The sequence below is a fragment of the Solea solea genome, chromosome 17, assembly GCF_958295425.1.
Source record: "Solea solea chromosome 17, fSolSol10.1, whole genome shotgun sequence".
Taxonomy (NCBI): domain Eukaryota; kingdom Metazoa; phylum Chordata; class Actinopteri; order Pleuronectiformes; family Soleidae; genus Solea; species Solea solea.
Window position 1 is genome coordinate 19,919,053 of NC_081150.1, and position 22,651 is coordinate 19,941,703.

At 40.4% G+C, this 22,651-nt stretch overlaps 1 protein-coding gene and 2 long non-coding RNA genes across 6 annotated transcripts in view; 1 reads left to right on the plus strand and 2 right to left on the minus strand.

Moving 5' to 3' along the window:
- The window catches only part of LOC131443541 (oocyte zinc finger protein XlCOF6.1-like), a 71,102-nt gene that overhangs the window by 29,586 nt on the left and 18,865 nt on the right, over positions 1-22,651 (plus strand). The gene's annotated exons all lie outside the window — the stretch shown is intronic.
- On the minus strand, positions 11,070-12,107 carry LOC131443569 (uncharacterized). Its single transcript, XR_009233653.1, has 2 exons — positions 11,921-12,107; positions 11,070-11,624 (listed from the first exon to the last, which is right to left on the minus strand). It is a non-coding gene; the product is annotated as an uncharacterized LOC131443569 (long non-coding RNA).
- Positions 16,654-22,564, minus strand: LOC131443568 (uncharacterized). Of its 4 annotated transcripts, none has more exons than XR_009233652.1 (6): positions 22,489-22,564; positions 21,779-21,897; positions 20,182-20,414; positions 20,031-20,072; positions 19,697-19,792; positions 16,656-19,321 (listed from the first exon to the last, which is right to left on the minus strand). It is a non-coding gene; the product is annotated as an uncharacterized LOC131443568 (long non-coding RNA). The 4 variants fall into 4 exon arrangements; XR_009233650.1 differs by having other exon boundaries at positions 16,656-18,787; positions 19,074-19,792; XR_009233651.1 differs by having other exon boundaries at positions 16,654-19,792; positions 20,168-20,414.

Sequence of the window (22,651 nt, forward strand, 5' to 3'; positions counted from 1 at the left end):
GGAAGTTTATTAGAAACCCCACACTGTGACATTTTTAATACAACCCCAAGCCCAAACCAGGATATTCATCTCTTGAAAGCCTTATTCTCAGTCTCTCTCATCCTAGTTGGAAAACGCAAAAACAGTTCTGATCTTCTACCTGCACCTTATTCGGAGTTCCTAGCTGAGTTAGTACTTAAAGGTGACATCGAATGCTTGTATCGCACATATATGTTAGTTATGGAGGTCTACTTGCATATATTAACTTGTTTTCATGGTTAAAATCCTCCTTATCGCTGCAAACGAGCCGATCAAAATATCTCCTCACTGACACTCTCGTCAGCCACGCTGTTTCAGACCAAAACCACACCCCCAGAACGTGGACTGTGTTGTGATTGGCCAGCCAACGAGAGCTTTCCGACTGTCCTGTGATTGGCCAGGTACCTGGAAGTGACGTAATAGAGAGGCCAGCTCTCAGATACACAGCTCCCCCTCTGGCACGGTGGATGCTCTGCATCTCAGCAGCTACAACGAAAGTAGTTCTTCTTCTAATGCAGTTGAACGTACGCAACCGGATGTGCCCGGACTAGTGCCCGCACCAGGAGGTGCTACAGTGGTGAGAGGAGTGGTGAGGTTTACTGATGACATCATCAGCATAGGGAAGTGCCGATCCGCTTCGCAGAGCCCAGGAAAATAATAAAACACTATTTTCTCAGCAGTGGCTGAACTGTTTGTTCTGAAACTTTAGGGTTTCATAAACGAGGTAATGACGCAGATACACACACACAAACGCAGCGCTAATTGGAGCTTCCGGTCTATGTCGCCTTTAAGACAGATAAAATCATAATTGTAGGGGATTTCAACATCCATGTAGACGTTGACAGTGATAGTCTTAGCTGTGCATTTAATTTGAGGTTAGAATCAATTGGTTTTATTCAACACATGAATAAACCAACTCATTGCTTTAGTCACACCCTCGATCTTGTTTTAAATTTCTTCTTTTTTTTAACTCATGGTATTGAAAAAGAAAGTGGTGAATCAGATGATAAGGGTAACAGATAATGGTCTAGTCTCGTTAATTGTCCTGTTAGATCTCAGTGCTGCATTTCACACCATTGATCATGATATTCTATTGCAGAGGCTGGAGCAGGGGATCACAGGTGCTGCCCTCTGCTGGTTTAAATCATACTTATCTGATAGATTCCAGTTTGTTCAAGTTAATGATAAAGCCTCATTACAAACTAAGGTTAATAGTGGAGTTCCACGGGGCTCAGTGCTCGGGCCTATTCTTTTTACCTTGTATACGCTAACTTTAAGGAACATCATACACTTTTGTTGTTATGCAGATGACACACAGCTATATTTATCAATGAGACCGGATGATCCTTCAGTTACCAGGCTCCTCTCCTGTGGAACCAGCTCCCAGTGACAGTGTTCTGTCTCTACCTCATTGCCCTCTTGTCTTTTCTCTCCCCCCTTTCTGTCCCCCATTGTTTCCTTCACCCCAACTGGTCGAGACAGGTGGCTGCACATCTTTGAGTCTGGCTTTGTCAGAGTTTGTTTTCTCTCCACTGATGCCTAGTGTTTGCTCATTGTGTGAATTGTTGGGTTTCTCTGCTCTCCATGATGTTGTCCATGTACAGAGCCTTGTGATAATGTATGTTATGCTTTTGCGCTATACAAATAAAATTGAATTGAATTGCATTGTAGTCACTTGTGTAAACTTCATGGAAGCCATTAGTATTTTAAATGCACTGTTGTTATTGAACCAATTGTTTTTGTGTCTTTGACAGGACCATAGTACTAGACTGTCTAATCAGGACACACCTCTTTTTATTTGATTTTAATACCTCCCATATTTTTTTTTATAATTATTTTAACGTAAATATTAGCATTTTAGCTCTATAGCTTCATGTGATCTAAAGACTCCAAATCAGTACAGGACCATAGTACCAGACTGTCTAGTACGGACACACCTCTTTTAATACTTTTTAATAAATTTTTTAATGTAAATATTGGCATTTAAATGGTATTTTGATGATGGTCCCTAAATGAGACAGCGGTAGTCAAGAGCGATGGGTCGGACTTTGAACATGCTGTGATCAAAGTCCAACCTCTATCCCTGGGTGGAGACGGAGGAGAGTGCCGCTAGTTCTGGAGTGAATGTCTGTTGAACCTGAGAGTCATTTCACCGCGGTCTCCTCTGTCTACTCCTCCTCTGGACCATTAAGTTACTGGAAGATGCACAAATCCAACACATGTTAAAAAACTCAAACATGTTAAACCCACATCTTCTGTGCCGCGTGAAAGGTTCACACAGTTTAGGTTGTATCTCCACTACAAAGTATTTACTCAACTTTGAATGTAATGTAATGCAATGTTTGAATGTAAAATAGAGTCAAAAAAGGGATTCAATTTGCTTTATCAGTTTGGTCCATATTCTCATCTTCAGTTTGTGTCTCGTCAGGTTACAGCTGAATAAATATCAAATCAAATGTAACATAATGGTAGGACTGCAGCATTTCAGCATCCATTAATGAAATTAAAGTTTGTTAAATGAATTAGTGGATTACTGTGTAAAATGTAATAGTGTTCACTCTTCACTCCACTGTTTTTGAAGATAAATGTCATGGTCATTGGCATGTGTTAAAACAAATGGATCTACACCAGAAGAAGTCAAAACAAGTCAAAACAATGCAAATCAGGAGTGAGGACGAACTGCAGAAATACAACAATTAAGGTATGGCTCACGAACACTCCATAACTACAGCCCAGCAAAGGTCAAGGGTTATTACACAGACTAAAAAGATGATGGAAGTATCAGAGAGGATCGCTGAGCACGAAAATGTGGAGCTGACTAAAAATTAACATGTGAACCACACCTGAACAGACCCAAATGAAAGTATTGACCCAGATAATCATCTATACTTTAACATGACTGAGAAATGCCATTACTACACTGAAGACCAATTTAACGAATGCATTGAGATGGATGGAAAAACTGTCTTTAATTCACCTCAATAGCAGGAGTCTATGCACTAACTTCGACCACATTAAGGAATACCTACAACACAAAATACTTTCAACATCATTGCGGTGTCGGAAACATGGATTAATGAAGACAAAGGCGCAGATTTGTGCCTGGATGGATACAAACTTGTCTATGTTAACAGAAGAAACAAAGGTGGAGGAGGAGTGGCCCTGTTCATTGACAATAACATCGAGTATGAGATTGTACATAATATGTCTGAAGCTGTTGAACATGTAATGGAATGTGTGACAATTGAAATCTGTGTGACGAAAGAGGACTACTGATAAATGACATAAGCGACCACCTGCTAATCTTTGCTATCTATGACTGGAAGCACACTGTGACACAGACACAGAACAAAAAGACATATAGTAGGGTCAGATTTCTTTTTTGCAAATATTTAAAACGCTGTATGATAGACACTGTCCTGTAAAGAAAAGACACGCAAATCAGAATAAGGAGGGGAAACCATGGCTAACAAAAACATTGATAAGTGCCTGCAAGAAGAAAAACACCCTGTATAGACAATACATGAGATTAAGGACGGAACAGTCAGAAACGAGATACAAACTAAATAGCATCCTAAATGATTGCAAGAAAGAATACTCCAGTAATCTGCTAGCAGAAAGCATGAACTATACCAAAAAACTATGGGATATTCTAAACGATGTGATCAAAAACAAAAACACAAAACCTAGTTACCCTCTCTACCTTAAGGACAATAACACCAAGGAAGCTAACAAGGAAATCATAGCAGAAAGATTTAATGACTTCTTAGTCAATGTGGGGCCGAATCTGGCCAAGAACATTCCTGACTCACTCCTTCACTGGGACCACTTTGATTTGAAGGACAGAGTACAATGTTTCTCACCCCAGTGAAGGACACAGAGATTAGACACCTGGTCAACAAATGCGTAGCAAAAACATCCACGGATGTTCATGACCTCGACATGAAGCTAATCAAGAAAGTAATAGATGGAATTGTTTCACCTCTAACACATATCTGCAACCTGTCATTTCAAACTGGGACATTTCCCACCAACATGAAAGTGGCAAAAGTAGTGCCATGGTTCAAAAAAGGGGACTAATTACAGACCAGTTTCAATACGACCACAACTGTCAAAAATTCTGGAGAAACTGTTAAACGATAGGCTAGACAACTTCATTAACAAACACAATCTGCTACACGATAGCCAATATGGATTCAGAAAAAACCACTCGACGGCGCTAGCTTTAACCGAGTCTGTGGAAACCATTACTGACGCTATTGATCAGAAATGACATTCAATAGGAATATTCATAGACCTAAAAAAAGCATTTGACACCATCAACCATGATATCTTGATAGCTAAATTGGAGAGATATGGTATTAGAGGCATAGCACTGGAATGGGTCAAGAGTTATCTTCACAACAGATACTCAATACGTTAAGATGGGTGATAACACATCGACTTGCTTGGACATAGTTTGTGGGGTCCCACAAGGGTCAGTGCTGGGCCCAAAACTGTTTATACTATACATTAATGACATATGCAAGGTATCCAATATTCTGAAATTAATACTATTCGCAGATGACACTAATATTTTCTGTTCGGGGGATGACCTAAACCAAATAGTGGAAACAGTCAATAATGAAATGGCCAAGCTTCATGTGTGGTTTAATATAAATAAACTATCACTAAATGTAGAGAAAACTAAATATATGCTGTATAGGAAAAAAGGCTGTAAGACTAGTATTAACATACAAGATAATGGAGTGGACATTGAAAGGGTTAATGAGTACAAAGTACTGGGAGTGATTATTGATGACATGTTAAGTTGGAAACCACACACCAAACAGTTAAAAGGTAAGCTGGCCAGAGTGTGTCCATACTTTGGAGGGCACAAAAACTATTAAACCAGAAGCGACTATACTTGTTGTACTGCGCACTAGTCTCTCCACACCTGCAATACTGTACAGAGGTCTGGGGACACACTTACTAAACCACTACTTATCCCCTGTTTATACTCCAAAAAAGAGCCTTGAGAATCCTACATTATGCCAGTTAAAGAGAACATACAAATCAACTATTTATCAAATCAAAAATTTAAATTCTATGACTTAATAAAATACAGCACAGTGCAGATGATTTACAGGGCTGCCAACAAAAGCCTCCCTTACAATCTAAGAGGGAACATGATGTTCAGGCAGAGAAGGTTAAGAACTACATAAAAATCCTTTACCGTATCGGTCACGGGGGTCAGACAGTGGAATAATCTGGATGAGGAGATGAAAAAATCAACAAAACGGAGTGTATTTAAAAAGAAGTATGTAGATATGACTATTAATCAATATAGAATGACCCAGGAGGAAAGTATGACAGAGGTCAGGGACAGAAATCTGTAGACACCGTGTGGAGACGGCAGTGGAAGCAAATGTAACCAAACAAAAACAAGAAGCGAATGTACCCAAACAACAGCTGACATTGAGAAGCACAAATGTCAACACATAAGAAGTATTTAGCTGCCCCTGTGAATCACTACGGAGAATCAATTGATCCAAGATGGAACTGCTAAGACAGAGTGTTCTCAACAAGAAGTGCAGGTTCTGGTGAACCTAGTTGCCCAGATGGGACCTTCATGGCTGGCTACACTCGGGACGGATGGGATAAGTGGAGAGTCGTGTGCCTTGCCGCACTGGATGTAGAGGATGTCGATGATGTGTACATTTTCACATTCATGACAATCAGAATGCTCTCCTTGGGATCTGGTGTGTTCTGCTGAAACATGTTTTTGTCAAAATGTCATAAGAAAAAAAAAAATAAATAAATGAGTATGATGAAATTATGTACTATACGATGAAAATATGTATTCTCTGGGTAATGGGGGCGGGGCTAGATAAGCTTTTGCTTCTCCCGCTTTCCCTTTCGGTTATGTGTATTGTGTAAACTACACTAAGATGATGTGTGATGATGAGTGATCTAACCGCATGACCGAAATAAACATATAAATAAATAAATACATAAATGCGTTAATATTTCTGCTCAACTGGATTAAAGTGGAGGCTGTGCTCTTTGTTTACTCGTTGCCATGGTGAATCGTAGTATCAGATGGCTTTGAACTAATGCTGATCAGCTGTTCTGAAACCGAAAACTCAAGAGTTTGACAGCTCAGAGTTGGTCAAGAGTTAAGGTTTTAACTCAGAGTTTGTTGAACCTGCTTTCTGAAACGGGCCCCAGGAGAGACCAAATAATATAATAATATAAATAATATACACGTTTTTAAGTCATTTTTGTGTTTGCAGTCATTCCACAGTTGCGGAAGCGGAATGAGACGGACTGAGTTGGAGGGAAAATTGAACAAGCTACACTGTTTTTCTTATTTTGTTTGTTTCTGACGGCGATATCTGAGTGTTTGTTGGTGGTGGACATAATCTGGTTTGTGACTGGATCGAGATGGCAAGCCAGGGGGATGACGACGAGGGTGATATGTTAGTGTGGTGGCTGGACACCAGTTGCTAGTAGGAGAGAACGAGGACAGGGTCAAAACAAACGGGAGGAAGTAAATCAAGGCAATAAAAGAGGGTGGAGAGAGGACAGTTCGGATGAGGAGAGAAGATTTAACCTTAAAAAGGTTGCGAGGGAGGAATTCAAACTGATTCTAAAATTTAAAAAGGAAGATGAGCATATCAGTTTGGGACCAATCGTGCTGTCACAGGAATTAAAAAAGAACGTAGGGGAAGTGGAAATGGCTAAGATCTTGAGAGATGGAAACTTGTTAATAATCAAAAACAGAAGAGCAGAAAAATAAAGCATTACGTATCGAAAATATTTGCAAAAAAAGGGTAAGTGAAAGAAGGGTTCTCGAAGAGAACCGGGTGTCACGGGGAGTTATAACAGGCATTCCTGTTGACGAAGACTTAGAAAAACTCAAACCGAGCATTAATGGAGTTGAGATAGGCATCAATAAAAAACTGGAAATGGAAGGGAAACTTGGAAACTTGGAAACTTAGGGGACAGAACAACAAACTGATTATCATACAATGGAATGCCAGGAGTTTAATTGCTAATGGACAGGAATGTAAACGATTCATTGACAAGTATTCAGATAAGCCAGATATTATATGCATATAAGAGATTAGAATTTGTAATCAGAGATTATGAGGGTATCCGTAGAGACAGAGGCGGAGGCAGTGGAGGAGGATGCGCAATATTTGTAAAACAAGAGCAGAAAATAAAGAATTTTTACAACAGGAAGAAAACATAAATGATTTATTAAACAATGACAGAATTAAACAGATCTCTTAGGAAAACCGAGATCCAGTCAGCACCAGGTAAAGATCAAATTTGTTATAATGATTAATAATCTTAGTGAGCCATCAAAAAGGAAATTATTAGAACTATATAATAAAGTCTGGCAGAGTGGGAAATTGCCACATAGCTGGAAGGAAGCTGTTATAATACCGATACCTAAACCAGGAAAGAATAAAACTAACCCTGACAACTATAGGCCAATCACCCTAACATCCAACATCTGTAAAATAACGGAAACAATGATAAATGAAAGACTAACTTATTATATAGAAAGTAAAGGTTATATAACTAAATACCAGAGTGGCTTTAGGAAAGGAAGATGTACTATGGACCCAGTCATCTGGAAGAAGAGAAGGAAGAGAAGGAAAACAAAGATATGCAGAGCCAGAACCCACAGGTAATACAAGATTATATAGACAGTTATCATGGATACATCATCCAAGTATACACACATGCATCAAAAAACAGGAATAGGAGTCATCTTCATACCAGCATTTCAAACATCAAACATTAAACAACAGAAACGATGAAGTGATAATGTATCAGTGTACACAGGAGAACTCACTGCTATTCTATTAGCAGAAATACAACCACTGAAAACAATCATCTGTTCAGACTCAAGTTCATCACTCATAAGTTTACAATCCAGCCATTCTGAAAGCAGACAAGACCTCATTATAGAAATACAACAAACATTATATAGAATTCAGATGATGGGACTCACAGTTATATGTTTATGGATACCAGCACACATTACAGGGGTTAAAGGGAACCAAATAGCAGACACGGTGGCAAAAGCAGCAACAGCACATCATTTATTTATACGTTTATTTCGGTCACGTCAGTTAGATCAATCGTCATCACACATCATCTTAGTGTAGTTCACACAAAAGCTTATCTAGTCCCGCCCCCATTACCCACAGAATACATATTTTCATCGTACAATACATCATTTTTTCTTTCTTATGACAGTTTGACAAAAACATGTTTCAGCAGCAGGTAGCACTCAGAGATGCAGTCCAGCTCTAGACAGTCAATCAGACTCCGTGTATGTCTGTACATGTGTCTGTACATGCGTCTGTACATGCGTCTGTACATGTGTCCATGAGTCGTGAGTGACAGTCTTGACTTGTTGCCTTCTCAGCAGTTGTTTGGGTACAATCGCTTCTTGTTTTTGTTTGGTTACATTTGCTTCCAGTGCCGTCTCCACGCGGTGTCTACAGATTTCTGTCTCTGACCTTTGTCATATCTAGAAAGTTGTGTTAAGTTATGTTTAGTTTTGCCTTCTATCTGTTGTCTCGTGACTTCCTGTTTTATTTTGACATCTCTCTTTCCTCTTGTTTCAGATAACTTGCCCTTCCCCTGTAGGTTTCCCGCCAGTCTGATTATCTTCCCCGCCCTGATTGTTTTCACCTGTTCTCCTGTTCCACCTGTTTACTTTGAGTTTACATATAGCCTGTGCTTTCCACGTCAATTGTTTGTAAGGTTTTTGCATTTCTTAGTTGCTACTCTGTTTTGTCCCTTTTTGAGCCATCAGCGTTTTTTCCTCGTGAAGAGTGATTTTGATTTGGCACTTTGCCCAAACCTTTTGTCTCCTCCCAGTGAGTGATTAGAATTTGTTATTTTTGCCTTTTGCTTATGTAGTGATTCCTCGATAGAGTGATTTTCTGTTGTTACTTTGTCCAATAAATTGGAATATTTTTGGAAGTTGTCTCTGAGTCGTGCTATTGGGTTCAAGTCCTTGTTCGGTTGTGACAACCTTTGTCATACTTTCCTCCTGGGTCATTCTGTATCGATTAATAGTCATATCTACATACTACTTTTTAAATACACTCTGTTTTGCTGATTTTTTTCATCTCCTCATCCAGATTATTCCACTGTCTGACCCCCGTGACCGTTACGGTAAAGTATTTTAATGTAGTTCTTAACCTTCTCTGCCTGAACATCATGTTCCCTCTTAGATTGTGTCCTTCCTCTCTGGTCAGGAATAATATCTGTAGATTGTGAGGAAGGCTTTTGTTGGCAGCCCTGTAAATAATCTGCACTGTGTGGTAGTTTATTATTTTGATTTGATAAATAATTGATTTGTATGTTCCCTGTAACTGGCATAGTGTAGAATTCTCAAGGCTCTTTTCTGGAGTATAAACAGGGGAGCTCTGTGTGTTGTTTTGATTTGTGGTTGCTAATTATGTTAGCTCCCAGGCACTAGCTGATGTTGACGTGTACTGTACTGATGCGTTCAATGTACGTTGTTAATTCTACAGGCTGTCGAGGTTACTGTGGTGGTGCTACGAATAATAAACGGTCTTGTCACCTTTAACGATCGACTTCTCTGCCTCCCGTGATTCTTTCGGAGACGCACTTCCCCTCGCCGGCAACATTAACACCTAAACACAACGCAGAGTAACGGCGGGCGGAGTGGCTGCGGCAGAGTGTGGGTTACATATGCATATATAGGTTGTTTTTAGTATGTATATCTGTAGATATAGATATAGATATAATTATTTTTTTTTCACTTTTAAGTAATAGTTCAGTTGGATTAACATTTTGATCCACACTCCATACCAGATGGTGGCGGTAATACACTAAATCGTTTTTTGCCAACCACCATAAAACCTCAGAAAAGCTAAGTAGGTCCAGCTGCAGACCCGCAGACCTCTACACGACTCACCCCGCCCACTGCACGACACACCCCCTTACTGCACGACACACACCCCCACACAACACGACACTGATTGGGTCACAGAAGAGACTGCGTCTGAAACGTGATGACGTTACTTTTATTGAAACTTTATTTACACACGCGTATCTCACAGACACTTGTTGACAAGAGACTTTTATCCCGGTGTGCGACAGGAAAAATAAGAATATAATACTCGTGTTGACTTTTACGAACACAGAAATGTACTTTCTGTGCAATTTGTGAATAATGTCACTTTGTAAACTATGACATTTTATAGCCAAACTGCTAAGATATATAAATGTCGATTGGAAACAGGCACACAGTTCTTTCAACATTTAATTATCACGTTTACACAATATAATATCACGTTTATGTGAACTAATTATCACGTTTATACAATATAATATCACGTTTATGTGATCTAATTATCACGTTTATACGAAATCGTATCACGTTTATACAATATCGTATAACGTTTATATAATTATCACATTTATATGATATGACATTATCACATTGATACAATATAATATTACGTTTATATAATTATCACGTTTATGTGATATGACAGTATCATGTTATAACGTCATCCTGACCCCAAAAAAATTCTGTTTTGAATAATTTCATTTGTTTTTGCAAACTTTCAACATCATGGCAACCTGCATGTTACAAAAAGGTGTGTTTAATATAGGCCTACATTTATTGAATGTCTTATTAGTCTGTAGTTTGACATGTTATTCAACTGGACAGAACAACAATTAGAACTAATAAAAGTCTACTTGATCATGTTTTTAACCTAAAAGAAAACCTAATAAATTCTGTGCTGGTGTGGTCCAGCTGTTGGTAGATAGATGTTAATCAAAATACTTTATTAATCAGAATCAGAAGTAGACGAGATCTGCTGAGTACGTCATTAAGATGTTACCTATTTCCAGGAAGATATATGAAACATTGTTATCTGAATCAAACCCAGCCAGTTGGACATCAGTAGGTATTTTGATGAAAATAAATCAAAAGCACTGAAACCCTTGATTCTGCACAGAATGTTGTATAACTTTCAAAGCCATGTAATGAATACAAGTAATGAATCATATATCGTTTTTATTTTATGCACAGCAGACAATTCACAATCCAGGGATTACAGGCGCTTGAGAAATTCCTCACTCTCCAAGGCTTTCCTATCTAGTTTCAGCCTTGCTTTTGTTGACATGTGGCTCTGAAGCTGTTCCCCAAGCTGGGTTATCTCGCTGACAAGACAAAATGATAGAGCAAAATCATTAATCGTTAAAGACACTCACATACATTATAAGATATAAACTGAAAATTGGATTAAAAGTTTCCTAAACTATCCGGCAAACTCAGTTCCACGTATGTACATCTCCTTGGCTTTTGTGAAAGAAATTCTGGAGTCATCAGTGTTCAGTGAATCATATCTTTACTTCATGCATAAAGGAGAGACCCCGTCACCAACAAGGTCTAAATGTTCTCTCCCGTTTCTCAAGAAAGCTTTACCATTTATACAGAAACATCAAAGTAAAACAAGAACAGACACCATACCTAACGTTTATGACCCCATTTAATGTTATCTAATGTTTACGACGACTAACAGATACCATTATGTGCAACCCTTACGTTGACCCTTCCTTATCATACAATTTCCCCAGCCTTCATTCACAGCTTGACTGTTAGTAGATAGTTATCTTAACCACTACAGGAAACAGAGGAAAGACTGGTTATTTCCCACATTTCCTCCCTTTTGACACAAAGTGTCAACATATTTTTTGGGAAATCACATGGTCTCGTTAACTAACTTTTTCTATGACTACACACTGCAAACATATTAGTATGAGTTAACTATTCACTCTCAGAATATCACAAGAGAAAACATAAAACACCAAAGAAAAACAAACACAAAAGAAACAAAAAACAAAAAACAAAAAGCAAACCAAAACAATTCTATTCACATTATCTCTTCATCTGAATCACTCTCACTATACGGGTTACCTGGGGCCCATTCTGAAATGTGTCACACATTCGATTCACAATCCTTACTTTGTTCACAAGGTACTTTCACATACAATGGTGTTCTGTCACCTCCAAGTACTCCCCCTATCCACCTATACACAAAGTGAGTGCACAAGTACCACAACAAAGAGTTATACCAAACACAATTAGCACAGGGATACACACATGAACAATCATTGCACCCCAGGGCCAAATTGTTCGTTTAACCATCTATTGAAACTAAAACCTGCTGACTCAGAGGGACCAAATGAGTCACGGATCTTCTCCAGTGCTGTAATCACACTAGTGATGTTATCTGAGTTATCAGGGATTACTGTAACACATAAGTCACCTGTTAAATTTAAAGTCAGACAAAGACCTCCAGTTTTTGCCAACATATAATCAAGAGCCATTTCATGTTTTAACAGAGTTAACCTATGGGATTTGTCATTTTCCGCTAAATATTGGAAGCCTTTTATAGTTTCATTAGCACAACCAGACATTCAATATGTAGTATTGTCAATATGGTCAGCCAGAAATGTAACACCATACCAAGGCATAATCCAATACCCCATTTTTCTCCTAATGAAATACGCCAATGATATGATGAGAGGGTGGAAAACTGTGCCATCTCTCGTTTATGAACGTGCATAGGGTTTGAATTTTGATTCAGAGTTATTGGGAGTATTACTAAATTAGCAATAGTTAAGTTAACAAAATAACAACACCCAGACCATTCTGGTCAAAAAAACAAGAATGCCTCATTACCACAAAGCCAATAAAAATTTCCAATAGGAGGTATACCTTTATGTGCAGGAGCATGAAGATATTTATTGACTAGCACAGTTTCTTTATTTCTAAATGTTATTTTAATGGGACGGGACTTAAATCGATTAGTGTTTAAACTAATAACAGGGTTTGAACAATGTGAGATTCCCATGAACTGACCTGTGCCGTTTGAACATAAACAAACAGAATTTGAGAGATCTGTACTCTTGTTAGGAATCTCAGCTGGTTCGGCATAAGTGGAATTTGAAGGGAAAGATTGTGGAACCATGTTCTCACAAAACCAATCTACACAAGATGAATACATATTCGCCTGATACGTAGTATGACTATAGACTTTCTTTCTCGCAGTATACCATGCATGGTGAGAAGCCTTACACGATTTCCGACTTGTAGTGTCCATGTGGGGACAATCAGCGTAATATTGCACTAAACTAATGACAGGATCTAAACAAGGACAATGTCTCACCTCCAGCTGGAACAAAGAATGCCAGTTAGCTGGAGGACTCTGAACAATTAGTACAGTAGTGTTTGAGCCGTACACCTTGTTTTTCATCCATCCGATGAAAGAATACCAACTATTTTGTTGGTTAGAATTATCAAGCAATTCATTTGCGTTGAAATTCCACCGTTTTCCTGACTAATTCTTCTGTGACAGTGAGTTTTTTATCCATGTCTTCTGGGATCTCTTGATCCTGCATGGGTGACGCACCCACGCCACTTCTGCCCTCAGTGTCTTTGTGCTCCCTCGATGTTGACAGTCTTTCTTCATTCCTCGGTGGAAGAATAGGTGTCAAAGTATCAGTGTAAATGACGTCAGTTCGACTGGTGAATGTGAGTGAATCAGTAGTATGTGTGGTTGTTGATTAGAGATGTAACGATAGGAAAATTTCATATCACGGTTATTGTGACCAAAATTATCACGGTTATCAATATTATCACGGTATTGTTAGATGTGTTCAAAAGTACTGAACACACACACTGAAATCTTTTAACCAAGTTTTATTTAAAAAAATATATTTTATATTATATGATTATTATTATTATTATTATTATTATTATTATCATCATATTATTAATAATTATCATCTGACTGACTGACACACACACACACACAGGTCCTCACTCTGTGTCGGATAATAATTAAGTAGCAGCGTTCGTACACAGCATAAAAATAAAATAAAAAAACACAGAAACAAACACATTTTGGTCTGCTACAGTATGTGTCGTCTGCACACTACTTGGCGTCAAACGTCGCGACAAACCATGACGTTTCCCACTATTCCCAAATCCCGTTTTTGTTGACTTACTCGCTGAAAAGTTGTGTGTGGTGGTCACGGAGATGGCTCATCATATTGGAAGTGGCTTCGCGGAGATTTTTTTTTTTGCATTTTCTGCACAAGGATTGATTGTCTTCAATTATTTTACCCTCAACATCGTTTAAAAATACAAAATATGCCCAGACTTCTGATCTTACGGGGGGGAGCGCTCTCTGGAGCGCAGGTGGCTTCAGCCGTGTTGTTGCTGGACAGACAATGCAAACTGCGCATGCGCGCCCGCTTCTGAGCGAGTGCCGTTCAGGTGCTGCTGCTTCTCCAGGAAATGAGCAGTATCACTGTGAGTTTTTCGGTAATCAGTTGCGGTAATCAATCACGGTTTTAACGATAATTAAAATTTGAAATGGTAATACTAACCGTCGGGAATTTTTCCGCGGTTTATCGTCATACCGGTAATCGTTACATCCCTATTGTTGATGTTATATGCTGACTTTTGAAGTCCATTTGTCGCAGGCTATCATTTTTCTGATGTCCAGGCCATTGGACTGCCACGCCTGTGGTGATAATCCCAATGAAGAAAACTGCTAGCAAGGCTTTGCAGCATTTTCCTCGATTAATTTCCTGTTGTTGTTGTTCTGTTGGATGAGGCATTTCCAGGAAAGGGTTTACAATGGGTCGCATGGATCCAGGTATCCCTTTCAGCTATCGGGACAGCAGTTTGAGTTGTCAGCAGCACTTGGAATGGTCCTGACCACCGGAGTTGATGCCAATGCTTCCGTCTAAGATCCTTAACCACTATCCAGTCTCTGGGCCAGATGTGGTGTAGTTCAGCTACTGCAGGGTCAGGAAGGGCTGCTTTCGCCTTAGGGAAGATAAGCTTGAGAACAATATCTTAACATGTCATCATCCATACCTAACAGAGTTAGCCTGTTTTGAGGATAAGGAGTATTCGTCATTCGCATAGGACGCCCAGTAAGAATCTCATAAGGAGATAATCCAGTCGTTTTATGTGGGCATCCTCTCATGAACATAAGAGCGAGGGGTAGAATTTCAACCCATGGCAACTTTGTTTCAGCCATTAATTTAGTTAATTTTTTCTTCAGGGTCTGATTAGCTCTTTCTACCGCACCCCCACTAGCTGGATGATACGCACAGTGTGTTTTTAGGTTGATCTGAAGGCTTTCTGATAGACTTTGAATGACACTATTCACAAAATGAGAACCATTGTCGCTAGCTCAATAAAGTCCATCATCAAATGTTCGAAAGGACCTTGAGGTTTCGGATGTGCAGATAGAGACATTTGCACACCTCTGCCAACGTTGTTAGTGGCACAAATTACACATTTTTTACAAAAGTCTTCAGCAAATGTTGAAAACCCTGGCGCATACCATAGTTTATTTACAATATCTAACATCCCTCCTTTTGACGCATGGTCAGGACCATGGGTCAAAAAGGGAATATAGATTTTGGAAGAACTGGAAGAACGTTTATGTCTACCCAGACTTCAGATGGGAGTTTTCTGCACCCTTTTTTCTTCCAGAATGCTTTCTCCCCAGCATCAGCTCCTGTTTTAAGCAAAGAGACATCATTGAGGGAAAAAAGATCATCCTGGACAGTTAGGGGCATTTGCAAAATTGGGGAGGCAGGACAAAGAGCAGCTCTCTTAGCAGCTGCATCGGCTATTGCATTTCCCTGCGACACTGGGTCGTTAGAACCAGTGTGGGCTCTGCATTTGCATACCGCTATTGAGACAGGCAGGAGTAATGCAGACAAAAGGTTGAGGATGAGTGGTCTGTGAGCAATCGGTTTTCCTGTAGATGTAAAAAAAACACGGTTTTTCCACAAAGTGTGAAAGTTATGGCATACATTGAAATCTGTGTATACTGTAATATTCTGTTCTGCTCCTAGGATGAAAGCATGGGTTAATGCAAATAACTCTGCTGCCTGAGCAGACAGGTTATTAGGCAGTCTGGCACTTTCAACTATAACTTGTTCAGTACATACAGCATAGGAAACACAAGAGGAACCATCAGCTGGATTCCTCATGGCACAACCATCTACAAAGAAAACAGAATCAGCGTTAGACAGTGGTGTATCAAACAGTGCATCCTGTGGTTTTATTCACCACGGGAGTTCTCCTCGTTTATTCTGGTTGGTGTTTACATCCCACCTCAGGCGTGTGTTACTGAGGCTTTACAACACTTGGCTGACCAGATAACGGACATGGAGAGGAAACATCCAGATTCCCTGCTCATTGTTCTTGGGGACTTTAACAGAGCAAACCTCAGCCGTGAACTGCCAAAATATAAACAACATGTTAAGTGTCCCACTAGGGACAAAACACTCTGGACCATTGCTACACCATTTTAAAGGATGCATATCGCTCTGTCCCCCGTGCAGCCTTGGGGCTCTCTGATCACTGCATGATCCATCTTCTCCCAAACTACAGGCAGAAATTCAAATCTGCTAAGCCTGTAGTGAAGACTGTGAAGAGATGGACCACAGAGTCAAAGTTGGAGTTACAGGCCTGCTTTGACTGCACAGATTGGAGTGTTTTTGTGGCTGCTGGTACAGATCTGGATGAACTCACGGACACTGTGACATGCTACACCAGGTTTTGTGAGGACATGTGCGTACCGACCAAAACCTTCTGCACATACAACAACAATAAACCTTGGTTCACTGCTAAACTTAGGATGCTTCGTCAGGCCAAGGAGGAGGCCTACAGAAGTGGGGACAGAGTCCTGTACAATACTACCAGGAACTCACTGACAAAGGAGATCAAAGTGGCAAAGAGGTGTTACACTGAGAAGCTGAAAAACAGGTTCTCAGCTAACAAGCCTGCGTCAGTGTGGAGAGGTCTACAAGAGCTCACCAACTACAGGAGACCATCCCCCCACATAGTAGCGAACCATGAACTGGCTGACGACCTCAATGTCTTCTACTGCAGGTTTGAGAAGCCAACCTTCACACCCATCACCCGATCCAACATCAAACAACCCTCATCTCCCCCTGCACCACCATCACCCCTCCCTCCTGACCCCCCACCATCACTCAGGATCTGTGAAGAAGATGTGTGTCAGCTCTTCAGGAAACAGAAGTCCAGGAAAGCTCCAGGCCCAGACGGCGTGTCACCCACCTGTCTGAAGGTCTGTGCCGACCAGCTGGCCCCCATCTTTACCCAGATCTTCAACAGATCACTGGAGCTGTGTGAAGTCCCCTCCTGCTTCAAACACTCTACAATAATCCCGGTCCCCAAGAAACCAGCAATCTCAGGTCTAAATGACTACAGGCCCGAGGCCCTGACGTCTGTGGTCATGAAGGCCTTTGAGAGACTGGTGTTGTGCCACCTGAAGGACATCACAGGCCCCCTGCTGGACCCCCTGCAGTTTGCATATCGGGCAAACAGGTCAGTGGATGATGCAATCAATATGGGTCTGCATTACATCCTGCATCACCTCGACTCCCCAGGGACATATGCTAGGATCCTGTTTGTGGACTTCAGCTCGGCGTTCAACACCATCATCCCAGACATCCTGCACTCCAAACTCACCCAGCTCTCCGTCTCAGCCCCCACCTGTCAGTGGATTACAAACTTCCTCACAGATAGGAGCCAGCAGGTGAGACTGGGGAAAATCACTTCCAGCACCCGGACAATCAGCACTGGGCAACCCTGAAGCCCTGACGCTCCTATTGTCTTTAGGAATTTACTTGTTTTGGGTGCATCAGGGAATAATTTGGATTGGATTACAGAGACCTGTGCTCCCGAGTCTACAAGGAATGTCACATTAATACCTTGTACATTTAGAATCAACGTAGGGGGTGTTTTAGAGTCTCTGGTTAAGTGTTCATATTGTTGATATGTGTTGTAGATAGTAATGAACTAGTTGATATACAACTAGTTCATTACTATCTTCAGTAGTTCCTACTTGTGTTTATGTGTCTATGTGTTGAATGCTCTGACCTGCCTCCACTGTCTCCTATGGTCGCACTACCTGTAGCCCGGGGACTGCACAGAGAGACCTCTTGGTGGTGCGTGAGGCCATGATTCCTCTGGACTTTGTCCTCCTCGCTGGTTGTACTCAGTTGTAGGACAATCATATGACAAATGCCCGTAGCCTTCGCAATTGTAGCACCGCACCTTGTTGTGTTCTTGGCTGTTCTTCCTCTGGGAGTTCTGGTGCGGACCCGGTCTGCGTCTACCTCTGTTGTTGGGTTGGCGAGGCTGCCATTCCTTTTCAGGATTTTGAGCCCCACCCTGCTGGTAATACATCAGTTGAGCAGTTTGAAGTTTTCGTGTCTGTTTAGAGTCCAAATCTACCTTATTTTGTCCAGCGTGCATAACGTGTGTCCAGACATTTGCTATTGTCCCAGTTTCCCATCTGACACATGTAGCCATGACACGATCCTTGAGGCTAGGGTGGAGGCCATTAATCAAAGTTGTTTTCAGCAGGTCATCATATGCCTCATTTTGTGCGTCGATGCTGGAGTGAGCTGCAAAAACAGATTCCATGCGAGTGCGGTAGTCAGCTGCTAACTCACCCTCCTTTTGTTTTGTGCTGTGAATCTCAGGCCAACACACTCTTAAGGGGAAAACAGCCCACACAGCATCAGCCAGGCTGGTCATCATGTCGTGGAACCTCACTGATCCAATGACTGGGGATGTTGACCAGTTGGCCGGTCGGATATTGGCCCATCTGAGTTTGAAACACCTCCAACTCACAGCTTCTACCTCCTGCAGAGATTTTTTCCCATGCCAGCATGGTTAGATCTTATCAAACACACACCAACGTTGTTTTTTTTTTGTTTTTTGTTTTTTCCCAAAGCTTAAGCTAGTCTTCAAACCACACAGGAATTATATGAAGACGGTCTCCAAACCACACAGGTATTACACCGGACCTCGATATTCAACCACACAGGACTTATAGAATATCTTGACAGTCTACCACAAAGGAATTACAACTGTCTACCTAGGTTTCACCTATGTACACCAGAAATGATTCAAAAAACACCGTACTCACTTTTTAAAAAGATGGAGCGTCCGCTGGTCAGCACCCGTTCCTGATGTCAGGCGGATTCCTGTCCTCCTTGGTGGAGCGGAAATTTTCCTTACCGATAGTAACCTTCAGTCAGAACTCAGGCCCTGAGCATTGGAGTGTCCATCCCATCCTCGTCGCCAAAATGTGAAAGAAATTCTTGAGTCATCAGTGTTGAGAAACACTTTGTCCAGAGAGATGGAGTGAACAGCTCCAAGGGAATATACTGTTGCCTGTGGCATGAAAGATTGTGTTAGACCGTGATCATGTGTTAAAAGGAGACAGACATATGCAGTCATATAAAACATGTAGTCTACAAATCAGTGTCAGTGTCTGAGATATCAGCTCTGGCAAAAGTACATCCATTATGAACGCCACAGGATCTGCAGACTTCTTGTCTGTCTACTTTCGAGTACTTCAGACAAGAAGTGCATCACCTTGTCCACTTGGTCATCATCTTCGAAAAGAGTGATGACCCTGTCCTCTTTCTTGGCCCAGGGAGACACAGTGTTGCCTGTGATGATTTTCTACAAAGATTCTATAGGATTTTAGTCTGGGTACTCGTATACAAATACACAAACACCACACTAAATGCCATTGTCACTCACTTTAAGGTGTTGCAGCATGCCCTGATCCTCTGTGATGACATTGATTAACAGCCAACTTGCCTCGTGTCGTTTCTGTTGCGCTTGTTGGGCCCTTTCCTAAAATTAAATTATACATAATATGAAACAGTAAATACATGTGATTAAGTACTTTGAATAAGACATTTTCTTTCCATGATCATTTGCACTTCCTAACGTAGCACAAGACACTTTGAAGACATGTCCTCTTGTCTGGCCACAGTAACATCACTGCTCTAAATGGACACAAACATAAGCCTGACTGAGAGAGTAAGGATCTGTGTGGTTGATCATGTGTGAAAGAAATGCTGAGACTCACCAAGTCTTTGCTGTAGGGATGGTCTTCAGTGTCCTCTGGCACCTGTAGACCATCATCACAATCACAATTGTTACATAATGTCTCAAATGCAAATGTCAACAAAAGAGATCCATGTTGAATTCAGAATGACACAGTACCATGGTAAACATACATGTTTCTTTCTGATGGTCTGCTGTGGACGCTGGAGTCACCGTGGACGCCGGAGTCACCGTGGATGCCACAGTCACCCTGGACGCCTGAATCACCGTGGACGCCAAAGTTGCAGTAATATTTGTGGTTGCTGTCTTGCACCAGGGTTTAAACTGACGGACAAAACATTTTTCACAAAGCCACAGTGATAATGGCTTTGCACACAGTCAAGGTGGCATTTGTATACACTGTATCCTAAAAGACAGACAGGAAAAGTGATTCATAAGTTTCAAGAAACACACAAAACAATTATTTTTTAAAACCCTGTCTGAGAGGCAAATTGTTCAATTTCTTCTTAATGAAGAGGTTCAAAGAACAATCACTATTATCAGGGGCATCTATAAAAATGCAGGAATCTTTCTCAAAATCTAAATTCTCAACAAGAGTGAAAATAAAATACACATGGACTAAAGATTCTACACACATGAAGTACAGTACACATAGATGACATGGCTCCAGCATTATTACTTAGTGTCCGAGTGCCTGATGTTCAAAGGGATGAGGGTCTGATAGTCACAGTTATCCATGGTCAGGACTAGGGATGTAACGATTACCGGTATGACGATAAACCGCGGTAAAATTCCCGACGGTTATCATACCGTTTCAAATTTTAATTATCGTTAATACCGTGATTGATTACCGCAACTGATTACCGAAAAACTCACAGTGATACTGCTCATTTCCTGGAGAAGCAGCAGCACCTGAACGGCACTCGCTCAAGCGGGCGCGCATGCGCAGTTTGCACTGTCTGTCCAGCGACAACACGGCTGAAGCCACCTGCGCTCCAGAGATTACCCCCCCCCCCCCCCCCCCGTAAGATCAGAAGTCTGGACATATTTTGTATTTTTAAAGGATGTTGAGGGTAAACTAATTGAAGAAAATCAATCCTTGTGCAGAAAATGCAAAAAAAAAATCTCCGCGAAGCCACTTCCAATATGATGAGCCATCTCCGTGACCACCACACACAACTTTTCAGCGAGTAAGTCAACAAAAACGGGATTTCGGAATAGTGGGAAACGTCATGGTTTGTCTCGCGAAAGCGAGTAGTGTGCAGACGACACATACCGTAGCAGACCAAAATGTGTTTGTTTCTGTGTTTTTTTATTTTATTTTTATGCTGTGTACGACCGCTGCTACTTAATTATTATCCGACACAGAGTGAGGACCTGTGTGTGTGTGTGTGTGTCAGTCAGTCAGATGATAATTATTATTATTAATAATAATAATAATAATAATAATAATAATAATAATGATAATAATAATAATAATAATCATATAATATAAAATATCTTTTTTTAAATAAAACTTGGTTAAAAGATTTCAGTGTGTGTGTTCAGTTCTTTTGGAACATTTTGAACACATCTAACAATACCGTGATAATATTGATAACCGTGATAATTTTGGTCACGATAACCGTGATATGAAATTTTCATATCGTTACATCTCTAGTCAGGACTAACAGACATAACATCATATTTCATAACATGTAAGGCTCATGGGGAAATGAAGGCCTTTCAGCATTGAAATGAAAAAATATTTGATAATATAGACGGACTTACCACTGTACTCTACACTTGACCGTCGCTGTCCCTGCAGATGAGACACAAGCTCCCCTTTGTTTGGCACAATCGCATCTCCTCAGCTCAGGGCCTGCTCCATTACTGAACGTAGTGTTGCTCTATAAGAGAAAATGTAAAATAAAATTGTATTTTGTATTTTTAACATGGGAACATTTTTAATCCAGAATCAAGTAGTAATGAACTGGACTGCATTTGCCTGTAAGACTTTCCCTGTCCTAAAATATATGCAGGCTAACTGAAATAAAATCAAAATCAAATGACACCGTTGACCATGATTCAACAGAATTTAATCCCATGAAAACATGAAAAATATTATTCATCATCAAATCTTTAACAATTGTAGAACTGAGGTCACACGTTTTAAAATTAGCAAAGCTGTGTGCAACTTCTCAGAGTCAGAGAGTAAAGATTAAAAAAACAGATAAATACTAATATATAAAGAGCATATAGTTTATCTTATACGTTTCTTGGTTGAAAATGAGACCCTCTGTCTCAATGTTATAACCTGTACATATAAATAAAAGAAAAAAAAGGGAAAAAAACGTTGCGTCTTGCTTGCTGTTACAATCGCTATCGTTACAGCAGACATTACTGGTTAATAAACCACACTTAATTGATTTAATGTACACAAATAATGACTATTCATCCAGTGTTCAATATCAAAATGTGTTTTTTTTATCAATTTTTACCGTTTTCTCCGTCATTTTGTACAGTTTTCTCCCGTGTTTTCCCGACTCTCTCTCTTCATACTTCGTCAACGTAAACGTCATCACGTTTCAGACGCAGTTTCTTCTGTGACCCAATCAGAGTGTCGTTGAGTGCGAGGGGGCGTGTCGTTGTGTGTGAGGGGGT